We start from the raw sequence: 17,052 nt of genomic DNA on the forward strand, positions 1-17,052 counted from the left end.
TGGATTTGGTATTTAGGACAGCTTATCTGCAGTATGCAAGACTCATTTTGCAGCTATTTTTACTGTTTTACTCAGGGGGGGGTGCCAGTAAAGTTTTAAATGTTAGGTTTGAGAAGGACCACTGCCTGTAACTCTCACAGAAGTCATCAGGGACTCGGGGTCAATCAGCTCATTTGCCCATCAGGCTTGTTATCATACAGGGGTAGGTTTGTTTTCTCATGAAATAAAAAAATTGAAGCTCTCTTTTTCCACCAGTGCAAAGTGACCTTATTAAGCTTTAGGTTTAGCTCCCTATATCTTTTACGTGGTATATGAAGCGTTAATTAAATGGTATAAAATATCTCAAGAATAATAAAAAACAATACCATTTTTAATCTGTAAGTACTTGCTCTGATTTCTAGAGAATTCCGTGATGTTGTATGCAAGTAATGTCCTGTTCACCTTTCAAGGACACTCTCAAGATGCAAAATTAGTCTTCACAATTTAAAACTTGTATGTGAAACAGACATGGCCATCCATGGGATGTCATGCTTATTTCTTTTAGGCTTTTATACCTTGTAATATTAAGAAGTGAAGTAGGATTTTGCTTAAAGAACAAAAATTTGTCATTTACATGTGGCATAGATCAGCACATACCAAATGACCTGAGCTGACCCTGCGTCTATGCCAAAGAAACACATGCTTCCTTTCCTGAAAATACCCTAGTGCAACAGCTGCAAAAGCCTCTGCCACCAGCCAGTCAGCCAGGGGCTCTCCCCACAGCTCCTCAGTCAGGGTCTTATTGCACTGGCCAGGCAGCAACTTTTTTGAGGCCAGCTGACCAGCCAGGGCCTTAATTCCCTGTGTGGGCCAGAGAGTCTTGCTTCCACTGGCCACATAGCCAAAGCCTTACTGAAACGGGCCAGAAAGCCAGAGCCTCTCTACTTCGAACTCTCTTTGACCCAAGCCAGCCACCCAGCACCCTGCTTCCCTAGCTGGCCAGCCATGGCCTCCTCAGGGCTGTTTTGGAACCAGCTGGCCAGCCAGAGCCTGCTTAGAGCCCTGTTTGACACCAGCCAGCCAGCCAGGGTTCTACTTGCCTAGCCAGCCAGCCAAACATCTTATATCCATAGCCGGTCAATCAGAATATTCTTAGAACCCTCTTGGAGCCCAGCCAGCTAGTCAGAGCCTACTCAGGGCCTTCTTGGACCCCTGTCAGCCAGCCAGAGCCCGATACGCCAGCTGGCCAGCCACAGTCTTACTTCACTAGCCAGCCAGCCAGTGTCTGGTTACAGACCTAATTTAGACCATGGCCAGACAGCCAGTGACTACTTAAAGCCCTCTTGGACCCATGCTGGCCAGCCAGAGACAACTCAGAGCCATAGCTGACCCCATCTGACCAGCCAGACCCTACTTAGAGCCCTCTTTGACTCAGGCTGGCCAGCCAAGCCATCCAGCCAGAGCCTACTCAGAGCCCTCTTGGACCCCAGACATCCAGCCAGAGACTACTCACGGCCCTCTTGGACCCTAGCCAGCCCCCCAAAACCATATTTTCCTAGCAGGTCAGCCATAGCCTGTTTAGATCCCTATTTTACCCCAGAAAGCCAGCCAGAACCTGCTTAGAGCCTTGTTTTACCCAGCTGGCCAGCAGAGCCCTCCTGGACCCTGCCAGTGAACCAGCTCGAGCCTTGCACAATTGTTTTAGAGAATATGCCAGAAGTCTGTCTAAAGTCTATGTGTACAACATCCTCTGCTCTGGTTTCTTTCCTCATGTTCCCAGCAAATGAAGTGGGGCTGACAGGTCAGCAGGTCCTTAAATTGTCCTTCTTCCATGTTTATCTGTAGATGTAACATGTATCATTCTGGAATGCGTACTTCCCCCATTTCTGGTACTAGGAGTAAGTCTACTCACCTGAACCCCAGGGTCTATGCTCTGCTTTTGCCTTCCCCATGCCCCTCAGGAGCCTGAGCCCCTACTATAACATGATCTATACAGCCATGGTTTCCATCAAAATCCCTGACCAGCTCTTCCAGAAATTTTCTTTCCCTATTTGGTGCCTCAAGTACTTGTGCTGCACTGTTATTTGGGCATGTTAGAGGTGCAAATAACAAGCACTTAGTATTGCTATAACCTTCGTTTGAAGCTGCTGAGGGAGTATTTCCCAAAGCCTCTGTACTATTTCTTCAGTTTTCTCATGACATTATTTTCATACTGTTCTTCTCATGGCCTTGTGCCTGTAAACCCCAGCAGTGCTGTTAGTGAAGTTTTTTTCTGAGAAGCGACAGCTCTTGTTGGGTCAGGTTGTGTGTGGACAATGGGGACAAAACCTCCCCTTCAGTACCTTGGTTTGTACGTCTGAGTTTGTGTTGGCAAAACCCAATCACATTGCTGTCGTCATGAATAGTTTTTTAACCATGATGCATTTTATCATTACTTTATCATAATTTATGATTCTTTAATTCATTGTTTTATTACTATTTAATTCACTAAGCCAATTATAATTTAATTCATTATAAATTTTGTTCTTTATTGCAATCATTATATAATTCTTTTCATTAGTGTATGTTATTGGAGCTTAACAACCAACGTATAGTATTTGCACCTGATTACCATACTCCAGTCAGCACTAAGTATCATGAACCATAAAGAGTAAAGGAGTACTTATGAAAAGGATACAGTATGCAAAGCATAAAGTACAGCTGCATCACCCTGCCAGATTTCCTTCGGGAGGGTCTCAGGGTCCCTGAGGTCTGAGCCCTGCAGGAGGTCACCATAGCATCACACTGTCTCAGGACTCCTGCACAGAGGGTGGCAGAGCTCTGAGGCCCCTTTGTGTCCCCTGCTCCCCCAGCAGCCTCCCAGGCACCACCATGACTCCCGTCGCACCCCACCCCACCTCACTCGCCTTCCCACCCCCCACTGCCCCTGGGCCACTGCAGGAGACCCTTAAGCAGGTGGGGGCAGCCCATTTTCCAGAAGCCACACAGGGCACCCACGGGCAGCTCCGGCAGCCTTGGTGAGCAGCCCCTGGCCAGACCAGACACCACTCTGCTGTCCCTCACTGTGCAGATATTTGGGATGGGCCCCGTCTCCATGCATGGGTGAAGCAACATGAAACCCTGAGGATGCCTGCACATTTCTTGCTGAATTAACTGTAAATTACTCTTGACTTACACTGTAAAGAAATCCTTTGCAACCCCAAAATATAGACAATCGTACTGTTAAACATGTAAAGTTTGTAATTTAAAAACAGTAATCAAACACATAGAAAGTTGAGGAATTCCAGCTGTTAAAATCTATGGTCACTCACTGTGTTCAGAGATGTGGTATGCTTACACCTGCTGTACTTATACCTCCCTAACTGAATGACAGATACCTGTAAGCTTTTCTTTCCAAATAAAAGTCACCCAGCTCGTATAGCAGGTATGCAAAGCTTGCACAATTAAACCCTGCACATTTAAGTAGTAGTCAGGGAATCTGCAATATTTGCTGCATTTTCTCCTTGCCAGCAGGAAGAAAGTCTAAGCTCAGAATCCATTTTGGAAACTCCTTTTTCTTGACAACTTGTTTGCAACTTTTAGTAGCAATTCTCAAATTTATCCAAGCTTTCTCAGTCAGTTTTCAGACACTTAGTATTCATCAGATCTCAATTTTTCATTCAACCACAGCTTGGTTGCCTCCAGAAATGTCATTCATTATAATCAGGTTGTGATGTTTCTTAGTTATGGCAAGTTGACCTTAGTTGGTTGCCAGAGGCCAACTCAGATGCTCTCTCACCTCTCCTCAGCAAGACAGGGGGAGAAAATATGATGGAAAAGCTCATAGGTTGAGATAAGGACAGGGAGATCACTTACCAATTACTATCACAGGCAAAAAGGACTCCATTTGGGAAAATTAATTTATTGCCAATTAATAAGAGAGTAAGATAGTGAGAAATAAAATTAAAATCACCTTCCCCCCACCCCTCCTTCCTCCCAAGCTCAACTTCAGTCATAACTCTTCTGCCTCACCCCTGCAAGAGGCACAGGGGATGGGGAATGGGGTTTGAAGTCAGTTCGTAACACTTTGTCTCTGCCATACCTTTCCTCTTACAGTCTTCCCCAGTTCCAGTGTGGGGTCCTTCCCACAGGGACAGTGCTCTTCAAACTTCTCCAATGTGAGTCCTTCCCACAGGCTGCAGTTCTTCATGAACTGCTCCAGTGTGGGTCCTTTCCATGGGGGTGCAGTCCATCAGGAACAGCCTGCTCCAGTGTGGGTCCCCCATGGGGTCACAGGTCTTGCCAGAAAACCTGCTCCAGCATGAACTTCTCTCCATGGAACGCACCTTCTGCTAGGAGCCTACTCCTGCATGGAGTCTTCCACAGGCTGCAGCTTCCTTCAGTGCATGTCCACCTGCTCCATCATGGGGTCCTGTGTGGGCTGCAGGAAAATGCCTGTTCCAGCACTGTCTCTCCTGGGTCTGCAGGGGAACCCCTGCTCGGTCTCCTGGATCACCCCCACCCCCTCCCCTCGGGCTGGCCGGGCTGTCCCTGACCCGTTCCCCCTCCCTCACGCAGGTTTCCCCACGGCCATGGCGGCTGCGGGGCCCAGCCGTGCCCTGCGCTGGGGCCGTTGGAGCCGGCTGGAACCGGCTGTGCCCGGCACGGGGCAGCCCCGGCCGCTCCCCACAGGGGCTGCCCCCGGCCCCTGACAGACCCTCCGCACCCGCACAACATACACTGCAGCTGAACAATGCCCTGGCTTACAGCTCATCTGACTAAAAATCATGGGATTATTTTTGAAATGGGATTGGGTCTACATTTCCAAATGTATTTATGCTGGAGATAATATAAAGATGGATTCCTCCCTTTATAGTAGCAGGGAAGAATACCTTGCTGCAAGAGAAATGCACTTAAGCCAATGTGACTATGTCTTAAGATGAATAAAAGCAGTGAAATGTGGCCATATAGTAACTGAGCAATTCTCTCGGATAGATGTATAAAAATATTCTAGGGAAAAATCTAGAAAACTCTTCACATTTTTCATCCTCCGTCTCCTCAGTGCAGCAACCTCCTGTCTACCTTTTGTGACTCTCAAGTATTTATTGCATCTGAAAACGCATACAATCATCTCTTTGGGACACCTGCCAGACTAGCAATATCCCAAAACTTTTGTACATAAGCCTTATGAAGTGTTGCTGGCACTGGTGGCTAAGGCACTTAATTTAATGAGATGGGCTTGCCATTGCTGAAACTGCTGAGTTTAGTATTTTGAACAGAGCCAAGGAAAAAACTAATTCATTAGACCTCTGAAATCATGTTCAACTATCGTTATTGTGCTGCAACTTTTTGAATATAAACACAAAAGGCCCCCGGGAAGTAGTATTTCACTCTGAATTTGCACATACTGCTGAAGGCCATTTTTGTTCTGCTGATGCGTTGTATTGTTTTCCTGGCTGACACAACATAGCATGCAATTACATACCTGATGCCTATGAACCAACAGCAAAACTCACAGTTGCTATCTTATGTAGCTATTGTTCTCCGTAATGACAAATGACAGCACGCTTTTGCAGTATGATGACTTATCTCTGGTAATATGGAGACTAACACATCGCTGAGAAAAAGCAAAGGAAAAAATATAGTGCCATCATTAATAATCGAGTCTGAAATGGCAAGAAAAATGGATTAGATTTACAAAAAATTATCAATCCCCTGGCACATGCTTTGTCTTCATTAATTTCATAAGGAAGAACAGGTGTAAAAAATATAACTAAGACAATGAGGAATTAAAATCTGAACATTTCTGCTGTTGGATATTGGTCTGTTACACTTCTGATTTAAGATATGGCATTTCCTCAAAAATCTGCATAGTATTTCTCAGATAATGTGAAATAAAACTACGTAGCTAGAATGAATTTCAGTAAAAACTGAAATTTCTTGTACAGAATCCTGTACCCAGGCCAGTCGTAACTGCCTCTGTTATGATCATACCACAAGCAGCTTTACAGTAGTAGTGTAACTCTGCCCAAATAGAGGATGAATTATGTGAAATGAACCTGAAGCTTGCTCAGTGTATCTCACATTCCAGTTGGTTATTACTGCATCTGCATTTTATCTTTAGAAAACCAAAGGCCAGAAGTTCAACATCTTGTGTAAGGGGATGCAAGAAATGTGTACCTAGACTCTAGTCAAGTCCAACCTGGAGGCCAGCCTCCTCCCTCTTTAACATTGGCAAAGCTCCTGCCCCTCCAATCTCTCTGATCTTGGTTCTTTGCCTCCCTTGCAGAAACATTCTTTATCCTGCCAGACACTGACACCTATCTGGAAAGTGGTATGTGAGGGGTGAGGTGCCTCCCAGAAGGTGGCACAAACCTTCAGGTTACAACACCACAATGTTTTAGTTATTAAAGGTTATTTCATTATTAGCTTGGGGAGGAATTTGTTATTTCTTTTTTAAAGTCGTCTTAAATTATTCTCGCTTTCAAGATTACATCTAGGCAAGTATTACAAGCTTTGTATCTATCAGCTACATTATCACTTCTGGCTCAGACTATATGCAGGGTATGGTATATGTATATTGTATAAAGTATACTGTACTGTATTTCCTGTCTAGATAAAATTTACAGAACCAGAATTCAGAGGAATCAAAAGAAATACTTCAATTCTGTTTCTGAGATCTCGTTAATGATACCCAACTTCATTACTCCAGGCTTGCACATCTTTTTCAGACCAGAAAGTTTAACTCAATACAGGGTATAAGACTGACTATGCCTGTTAGATGTAGAACCATGTAATGTCTTTACATGCTAGGGTGAACAGCCTTTTTTTTTAAAGAGTCCTATCAGTAACGGCCTTATGAATTTACCAGTGAATTATTTGTAAAACAACCTAAGGCTGATCCCCCAAAGGAGACACCACGATCCCATAGGAGTTCCTGCCATGTAAGTGGCTACACTTACTGCTTAGATGCTTAGAAGCAAGGTCCTGTCTGGAAAGACCATTCTTTTCTCATTGTCACTGAAATAAAATACCTCTCACAGGTGCCACAGAGCACTGTGAATTCTCTTAGGACACCACTAGTGAATAACTACAGAAACCATTGCATGGTGAGTTATATGCTTTTTCTCCCTTTTTTAACATTTGCATTATATTGTCTTGTTATGTTGCCTTGAAAACTTAAAAAATTCTGACAGTTTTGCTTTTCAAAGCACTCGAGCCAAAACCACACACACGTGTGTGTGTGTGATACTCCAATAATATTGAAATACTAACCTTCTCAATATCATACTGTAACATCTTATAGCTATTAGATATCTTCCTTGAAATGAACCTTTGTGAGTCATACTCTCTCTTAGTTTCTAATTTAAAATATCATTGAGTTTCACTGTAATTTTTGAGATATACTAAAATGTTCTGCAGCAATTATGAGGGGCCAGAGTTGAACAAACCTACAGAATTTTAATGAGTTTGCAGTGGTAATTATTTTTAATTGCCTTCCATCTCATTAGAGTACCAGGTGGCAGCTATGTAACCTCACCATGGATGCCGATTGTCTATATGGCTACATATTTCTCTGCAGGCACTAATGAACAGGCATTCGACTTCCAAAGCCTCTGTAGTGGTCCACTAACAGCAACTTGTTAGTTCCTTTGAAGAGGAATCTGACTCTGACCTCACTCACACTAAAATTAACTGCAAAGATCTCACTGCATCATACTGCTTCCAGAGTACCTTTTTAAACAAGAAAAAGTATATACATGTGTGAATATATTATGTTCTGTTTTCTACTATGAACTGTTTAAAGGCTTTTACTTTTACTTACCACTTTAGAAACAAAGAGAATTGTGTCAGTTCCTGGTTCACACAGCAATACAGCAATAAAGGAATGCTCCTCCACACTTCCTTCCCTTCTACAATGATTTTGTCTTAAAATAGTATTATTCATAAAACCAGTTAATTTCTCATGATTGGAAGAGAGACTTTCAAATGGACAGAAAAAAGCAAGAACAACAGAAGTTTCCCCTATATGTCTGTTGACTGATAAAAAAATTCATATGATTTTTTTTACTAAGAAAAAGAAAACAAAACAAAACAAAACAAAAAAAAAAAAAAAAAAAAGAAAACAGGACACCCAAGCTTTGGTTTAAGAAATAAATATAACATTCTGAATTTAATTCCACAGTTATGCAAAAAGGTATAGCTTTGTAGGACCAGTACTTTTTAATATATGCAGATTAGAGACTTGCTATTAAACACTACAGAAAAAACCCCACCGTAATCTATAAAAACCCTTCTTTTTACTACTGGAATAATATGGTGGTTACACCTTGTTATTAGGACTGTTTAAAGGTTCTGGCTTCCAGATGCCTGAAATCAAAATGACCCTTATTTAAATTATATGACACCAATGACAAAATTCTAGCTGTGTGAGAAGCACAGCTTTGCAATAGATAACAACCTGTGATGAACTGCCAGTAAAGTTTCAACATTTGCTCTGCTGTTTTCTAATAGTATCAAGCTCTAGGACATAAAATCTGTAATGCAGTGTTATTAGGTTCTCTTTTTTGTCTGTCTAGATAAGATGTTGACTTCTTTATATTTTCTTTCTTCTTTTTTTTTTTTTTTTTTTTTTTTTTTTTTAAGAAATCTCTACAGAACAATCTATTTCATGTGTCCTTTTTTTTCTTATTTGCATCTTGTACCTGCTTCACAGTATTTATTTCAGACACCTCAACTACAGAGTTAGAAAAGGTATGCATTTTACCAATTTTATATTAATAACAAACACATATCTGATGCTACTTATCTGCTCACAACTGAGCCTTAAAGCCACTGATTCTTTTAGTTAAAATACTTTCTTTCCTTGGCACAAAGGAATAGATAGCCCAAGGCAATGTCATCTCAGAAAATGTTTCTCACCTTAGAGATCATTTAGAAAAAATGGATTTTATCTAGACCTGGAGGATTTTCTCAGGCTCTAAACTGATTATCTAAAACTGGATTCTTTAGCCAAAACCGCCTCCTGCCTCTAATTCCCTACATGATGACATGACAAAATAACAAATGGTCTTTGAAAACCCTGTAAACTAAGCTTCTGGAAATCAAGGTGTTGCAAGCTGAATCTGCTATCAGTATCTGAAAACCTTGGCTTAGAAAAGGTTGGGTTTTTTTCATATTGAAATTCTACACTTCATTTTAATGCTTAAGAAACCTTTTCATTTCTGTATATGCTGTTTTTTTCACATCAGTACTATTAGAAAATTAATCATAATAAAATTTCTTGTTGCTCGACAATGGTGTATGAGATAGAACAGTTACATATGTTCCTTTTTATCCAAAAGCCTAAATTAAGTACTGCAGATTAGATTATCTTCCACAGCAACAATTTTTCCACTCCATTCCAGTGGAGTTGGAGTAATTAAGAGAAAAGAAGAGCTATAGGTGTGTGAAGTGTAGGAGTCAAAGATGGATTAAACCAAGAAACATTCAAAATGGATATTACCTAAAAACCACAAATAAATTAAACATAATGCAATCTGTCTTTGACAGCACACACAGATCAGGAGTAACTCCAAACTCAAGGAAATGTTGCAGCACTCTTGAAGTCAGTCAAAAAAAGTAAATTTAGCAAAAAATGATCACCCTTTAAATAACATCAATTTTGATCTGTATAAGGAGACTTAAAGCCTGCACTAGAATAGTCTATGAAAGAAGTGTGGAAAATACAGCGACGTCTGTATGTAAAGGGTTGTAGGTGTGTTTGCATTAATCATGGAAGGTTTCACAGTTCAAGCAGTATTCTCTCTTTTGCAAAAGTGTACTTTTTCTGTTACTATGTTACAATTGTGTCAGGACTTTCTGTATCAGCACAGCTTGAACTCATCAGTAGCTAAGCTTGCTATTGATAATTTTATTTATTCTACCACCTCGCTGCAAGATAATCACATTATGGTTTTCTCAAGGGCTTATCACCTTGAATCCACCCAGGACCTGCAACATGCACAGAGAGGGTGAAAGAGATGTACAGATGTATGAAAAACTTCGGTAAAGTTCTTTTCACTTTATGCTTAGAATGACTGCATCAAGACTCAAAATTATTACTGCATATATTAAATCTTTTAGAAGAATAGAATTAATTGGCATAAAGATTCAATATAAATGTTATGAATGACACTTTTGATAAGGAATGAGCATTTACATTTTCTATTAGGAAGTATAAAATAGAGAGCATAGTATAGTATATTAAAAAATACTCTTATCTGTAATGAGTTAACGATAATCCCGGAGAGTACAGATACGATTTCTGTAGGAAGACCAAGATAATATTTGCCTTTCAATAAGGCACAGTATAAAAAGGATACTTTCCTCCAACCTTTTAATAAGCATATGAGAAAATGCAATTCATTTGTTGAATTATTGAAAACTAGACATGGAAAAGAACTTAACAAAGCCCTGGTAGACATTTGGGAAAATGCCCAGATATCTGAAGAGGTAGAATTGCCTATTATTTCATCACTTGGACTTCTAACCTAGATTGGATTAAATGCTATTAAATACAGCACATAAAAAAATCTTCCACTGGTAAAGAAATATATTAATGTGTTCCTATTTATACACTCTAATATTATGCACAAAATTATATGGATAATTATTATGAATATATCTGATTTTTTCAAACGCATGCCACATAAGGGTGTCAGAACCTGTCCCTTGATATGTTCAGGCAATACTTACCTCACAAACCTAGTCCAAATTAATTTTTGTCCAGGGGATCCATAGTACCCATTAAGACTTCCCTTTGAAGATAGACTTTGACCCTTTCAGCTACTTGATCCAATATGACAACTAAATCAGTAAAATTAAGTAACAGCTCTACCTCTTCACAGTCTGTAAACAGGCTAATATTCCTCACTTGTGCCTATGAAGATTATTTGGAATACCACCAGTCTAGCTGCACACAGTTCAACACGCCCACATTTTTGTACATTGCTAGTCAGCAGCAGTTTTGTGAAACACAGGACCAAGGTCTGTCTTCAGAACCATTAGAAGAAATTTGGTGTCCCTGTAGGGAGAACATGATCCTAAATGCTAGAAGCTTTTTATTTGGCTCTAGTCTTGTGTGACTCACATGGGTATTGGTTTGTAGTAATAAGTGTCAAATACTTCTTCATTCCTGTGTATATAACTGCTCCTTAGATAAGCACAAATGTTAGTGCACCCTGTGCAGTATGGAAGTTGATTAAAGTATGAAGTGCTATTCTGAATTTCAAGTGGATCCTTCTGCACGCAGTGTAACACGCTGTGCAAACTAAGAGATTTGAGTGTTTGATTTGGTCTTAATTTCTTTTCTCCACAGAGAAGAATTTTCAGTGTTTGGAAAAGAAGCTACTCACATGTCTTAAATCAGAAACAAAATCAAGTTACAGAATTTTTAAAAATATTCTTTCTATTTTAGATGTGATTTTTAAAAAATGTTTTTCATAGTATTCTCTTGGGATGTAACTGCTCTGCTATATGGCAGAAAAAGTGTACAATAATGAAATGAGATTGTTAGGATTTACTTTTTTTTCCTAAACATTTGCCAGACATAGAAAAAAGTATCTAAAAATTCACCAGAAAAATCATTTATAAAGAAAGATGTGGAATACTTAATTAACCTAACATGAATGGGACCAGCAAAACTATGTTTATAGAGTTAAGGAGTCAAAGTTATGACATACGACTATAGCTTTAATTCACCCATCTCATGCACATGCTGTATTAGGCTTTAATTTCATATTTACAGTTGTTTGCTGTGTTTTCCACAGAACCAACCCTTCATTTACAATTTGTTGGAAGGGGTTGTAACCACTGGCTAAAGGGGTAATCCAGGGACCAGGTCCTATTCATGAGGCAATTTAATGTGTCTCCCTGGAAATTCCCAGAACTGATTTACACCACATTTAGTTCTCTAAATACACTTTCTGAATTAGAAAGCAAAGTGGGACAGAGGATGGCTAACTGGACAGCCAAGGACCAAGCAAATTAGTTTGTGTGTTCACATTGTGTAACCTCTGTTTAAACACCTGGGGAAGTGGTGGATGATAATAAAAGGAAAATTTTAGAGACTTGAGACAATACAGAAAGTGGAGGCCAGGAAAAATAAGGTTGCTTGGTAGACACCAGGACAATGTGGAAACTTAGGAAGCCTGAAGGGTGCACAGTAGTGGAAACTACCTGGTGTCATGAAATGAGTACTACTGGATTGAGAACTGGGAGTTCTGAGGAAATTGGTAAAGAATATTCTGAGTTCTGCCCTTGTATTTTAGCTGTAGCTCAATCACCCTTAGATGTTTTAGCTGGGTTATTCACTAACTGTGCCATAGACTCAGAGGAACTGCTCAGAACTCAGTCCTGCTCAGCATGCTTAGTCCCAGAGGACTGGCAACAGACCCGAGAGGGCTGCCCCAAGCATGACACAGAGCAGTATTTCTTAATACTGAAGGTTCCTAATTAATTCTTTATGGTGTGTGCATTTCACCTTATTTAAATTATTAAGGTTTTTTTATTTATTTGATAGATGCCTGCCCCTTGGTAGCCTAAGCAGAGGAGAGCAGACTTGTCATCAAACTTTTACATTTACAGTCAGATGCTGAAGAGCTTATCAGAAAGAAATGTCACTGGCTCCTCTGCCCCTCCCCCATGCACCAAAATCAGTGATCCCACATCCAGGTTACTGAGCTTTTAAAATGAGGCTGAGGACTTTTGTATAGTACACTCTGTAAGAAGAAGAAAAGTTTTGTCTTTGCACCACAAAAGAGAGATTTCCTTACTAGACTTCACTATGGGAAATGGAAATGGTGATAAAAAGAGATAAATTGTTCTCCAACTTCTCTCCCTGTGACAGTGTCTCACTAATTTTCCTGTATGAGCTAGAAGGTCTCGAAGGGACTTCAAAGATTTTTAAAGAATCTTGCATGTTCTCTGCAGTGTAATTTCCCTTTTTTCTCTGTGAAAGGTTTTTTTTCCAGATCTCAACTTTGTGCTTGGAAGTAATTCCCAGACAGAATTCCAGTAAATAAAGGATATATTATTCACCTATGATGTTCACCTGGTTACAGTCACAAATCCTGTAGTACTCTCCACCATGCATGAAACCTCAGTGTGACCTCCTGCTGGTCTGATAACACTTGGTGCTATAAAGGCAAACATTAGTAGCTCAGACCTGAATTAACACAGTGGTTTCCTTTACTTGGCTCCATGTCTGCTTGCTCTGATTTAAACAGACCAGTCAAAACCAAGTGGTATTTCAGGCTCTTGGTTCTTCATCAGTATTTAAGAATAGTGCTTCCTCTAATCAGTATACTGGAGTACTTAAGTAGCTTATTTTAACTACTGATCTGCTGTCTCTGCAGCAAATATAAAAATCAGTAATATATTACAGGCAGTTTGGCCTTCAACCAAAGTCTGGATTGTTTATTTTGAATCCAACATTCTCTCAGCTCTCTTTTATTTAGAGACCATTTCTCATTTTTTCCATACGGCAATCTACATTAACACAAATCACAAATATGACCACTCACTATACTCCGCTTACGTGTTAATACATGATTCTGAAGAGAATACAGAAGGATCAATACAATTAAAAATATAACGGTCTATTGTCACTTACAACACCTAAGCTAAAAAGAAATCTAAGAATATTATAAGAATATTATTATTTCATACAAGAAATATAAAATGAGAACAGTAACTTTTACCCAGATTTTAATATGGCTGTGAGAGACTGCGCCGGTGAGACCCACCATCGCCACAGCAGATGTGTTGTCTCAACATTGCTTTGGCAGGAAACTCATGCCATCACCACAGTGAATGATCTATACATTGTTAAGGCAGGAAGATAACACCACTGCCACCGCAGAGATTTAAGGCAGGAAGATAGCACCACTGCCACCGCAGAGATTTAAGGAGGAAACCGACTGACGCCATGGAGCAACGGGGGAGGCTGACCCTGCAAAAACTTAACCAAACCCCTGTGCATGCACCCAGACTTGGGGTCAGGGGGATCAAGGTGCCTGGAGGCCCCTAAGGAACATGGGGCACGTATACCATTGCTGTGTGGAAGGTGTGGTTAAGCAGAACAGCTTGTAACAACTCTATAAAAACCGGAACCAACTAACATCAGACGGAACGTTCCCCCACTGGACTTGGAAACGAATCGGACTGTCGGGATGCCGCAGCTCCAGGGTGGTAGCTATTGCTGTGATTTCTTTCTTTTCTTTCCTTCTTTCTTTCCTTCCTTTCTCTCTCTTTACCTCTCACTCTCTCTCCCTTTGCATTTGCGGATTTATTGCTGGCCAAATAAAGTTCCTTGGCTCTTGACTCCATTTTGAGTCTTAATTCTGTTCCTGAGAATACAAACAGAACCACGCTTCGCTCTCAGACTGGCATGCAATAATGGCATTTTGGTATTTCAGGTTTTTTCACTTGAATATACATTTTTGTGTTACAAAGGACAGAACTTCTGCCAGTGTGAATAATGTTAGTTCCCGTACTGTGGGCATATGATTTATTGGAACTAAGAGTATATGCTTAAGAATTCAGATGGGTCTTTAGTGAAATTCAGAAGGCTTTATTTTTCTTGTTACCAGAAACAGATACAGATTTTTTTAGGGTTTTTTTGTTTGTTTGTTTGTTTGTTTTAAATTTGGGTATGTGTGTGGCTAAAATGTCTTCTCTGAAAATGTACACACATCACTGTTTACAGGAAATCTTCTCAGGGAAGACCAGTTAGAGAAAAATCACTATGTTAAACTCTAATGTCTGGTACCCACTGCTGAAAGTATCCATGGAGTAGCAGTCTGGCAGTCACAGGAATCAACTGCAGTTGCTGTGCAAGAATACACTGAAGTAAAATTAGTTAGAAGCTTCAAGTATTTCTGTCTTCTCCTATAGAAAGGAGAGCTGCCTGCCTCCTTTATGTAAAAACTGTTGCATAAAAACAAGCAATACAGGTCATAGTTTAGTCTAGAAGCTGTGAATTTCTAATGAATTCTGTCTAATAGAGAGAAAATTCTCCTTTGCTTCTCTCCTCTCTTCAGACACCTTTGCATATCAGCTCTAACGCATGTCTCATCCAACCTTGTAAGGTTACATATCCAGGTTGCAACATGATCAATCATCCGCATACTCCTGCAAAATCTGTGTCACCAGAATACCCACTACATAAATAAAACAGATTAAATTCCCAGAGTGCTGTTAAGGTAGACCTTCCTCTGGGGCTGCCCACATACTGGTGGAGTCTGTGTGACCCTCTTGGTTAAGACTGTGGGCTCTTAAGGAAGGAATCATGTCTTTCCTTTGCATCTTTATACAGAATTTAATACGCTATCAATGCTTGCTACATAATTAATAGCAACATTAACTAATAAAATAGCCTGACTAATTTTGGTATGCTAAGTAGATGGATAGAATGCTTTAATCAGTCACCTTGGATGGATGATGGGTGAGCAATGTTTCTACTCTGCATGTTTCTACTTTCTGTCAAGATTGACAACAGTTTTTCTCATCTTCAGAACCAGAAGTGCTCAGAGAAGTGCATTTAAAGCTGATCTAAGTCAATTTATTATTAAACAAACACCAGAATGCTCCTGGACTGGCATACAAATGAAAAATATATCTTTTTCATATATTTAGTCTTAACCATACCACCCTTTCTCAATTAAAATTTTGCTTGGTAAAAAATCACATTGTTTCTATGTGCCTGTCTGCAGGTTACTCAGGGTAATATTTACAAATACTGCATGATTTGAATAAGAAATGCAAAATGAAACACTACAAAGAAAATCCCAGACAAGAGAATAAGCTTTAAAATTAGAGATCACAAATCACTTTCATTATCTTTTAAATTTACACCTAGTAGAAGGCTGAAATTTTCACCTAGTACCTAGGTTTTCATACATGTGACTACATGTGTCAACACACCAGAAAGAAATGTAAGAATGAATCATCCTTCAAGAGCAGTATGGCCTAGCAGTTCAGGGACAGCTGCAGAAGAAACCTTAGAAATCCTCTGGTTGTGAATCCTGATGCCTTGGGATAAGATTTCACAGTCTCTTCTCTCTGGTTCCACTACTCAGTGCCTACTTTAGTTACAAAATACCGCTTTGAGGACAGTATGTTACTGGTCCTGTCTATGGCATGTAACAGAATGGCTTTATAAGCTCCACGGGGGTATGAAGGAAATTTTGCATAAATAAACTATTTAAACCTAATAATAAAATAATATCTATAATGCTTTAAAAACATTACAGTAAACGATAAAAGCATTATAGTAAATGAAAGGTCAGAATCTTCCAGAATTTGATAAAAGTCTCAATAATATTACAGTCCCTTACAGTCAAATTGGGAAAAAGTTTAGTGTGCATCAAAGCGTTTACCATCAAGGCTTATACCTTTTTGTATACTTTGATCCATCAGCAATTTATTGTATCTGAGCTTTTCTTTCTCTGTGTTAGCTCTATGTGAAACTGCTGCTAAAGTCTGCTGGATGACTGGGCTAACAAACACTCCAGGTATTAGGGTGTAAAATGCTAGTCCACTCCGGTGGTTTTAAAGGTACGTTATAAGATGAAGTTTTAAATATTGTCTGCTTTGCAGGTTCTCTATTAAATATTTTGTATACTATAGACAATCATATAAAGGGAGGTGAAACCTCATCAAAAGAAAACTTTCATTAGGCTGTTGTTTTAATGATAACTTCTCATTTCACAAGAAACAAAGTGCTCAGAGATGTATTTCATTCTGAGAAATTTTTACCTTTTTGACAACCAAGTGCTCTGAACTACCTAGGGAGTTACAAGTGTGTTTTCTAGGCTTTATTTCAGAAAAGGCCAATATAATCCATGTTTCTTATTAAAGGCTGAGAGTTTATTTCACCAGTCTACACTTATTTCTTCATATTGTCAGAGAGAGAAAACTTGAAGACTGAAAAGGATCTGAAAACATGCAAAAATGAATAACAAATTGCAACTCAGGCTAAGCCAAAATAGCTTGCAAGCTTTCAGTAACTTTTTCAAAAAACCCCAGCAAGTCACAGCCACCCACTCAATT

Source organism: Falco punctatus (genome assembly GCF_963210335.1).
Source record: "Falco punctatus genome assembly, chromosome: 2".
Lineage (NCBI taxonomy): Eukaryota > Metazoa > Chordata > Aves > Falconiformes > Falconidae > Falco > Falco punctatus.